Raw genomic sequence first — 602 nt, forward strand, 5'->3', positions numbered from 1 at the left:
TATACCTACTATGTTTTGATATGAACTGATGTGTTCAGAGTAATTTTGACGTTTTAATGCATGTATACACATACCGTTATTGGGAGGCATGTATACACATACCGTTATTGGGAGGGGGCATTTTTGCAGAGAAATGATCTACACGTTTAATATTACTCTGAATACTCTTTCATGTCCAGGGAAGCATACTAATAGTATTTTGTGTTTTAATCCAAGATGCTTTTTAAAAATATTGTCAAGGCAAGCAAGGCGAGCTTTTTGTTTTCTTTATTACGAAACATACGTAGACTTTCGAACAAAATTTAGATGTTGATCCCCTTAATTTAATATGTTTCGAAAAATATGTATTGGTACATAAGTATGAGGCGTAGCCTTAGAGAGGGAAATATTTTGAATCTATGTAGTTTATTTTAGTGTGTTTTGAGAATACCTATAAGCTATTAAAAAAGTGCATACTTTAAATTCTATTCAATGTGCTATATCAAAATCTGTATTACAAAGGTGCTAAAACTGTAGATTTTTAGTTAAAAACTTAATGTTTTATGCTTGGGTAAAAGATCGGGGCTGGGGATAGGTAAGGTTTTCTATCTCTTAACATTTGT

Source organism: Mizuhopecten yessoensis, unplaced genomic scaffold (genome assembly GCF_002113885.1).
Source record: "Mizuhopecten yessoensis strain PY_sf001 unplaced genomic scaffold, ASM211388v2 scaffold8131, whole genome shotgun sequence".
NCBI lineage: Eukaryota > Metazoa > Mollusca > Bivalvia > Pectinida > Pectinidae > Mizuhopecten > Mizuhopecten yessoensis.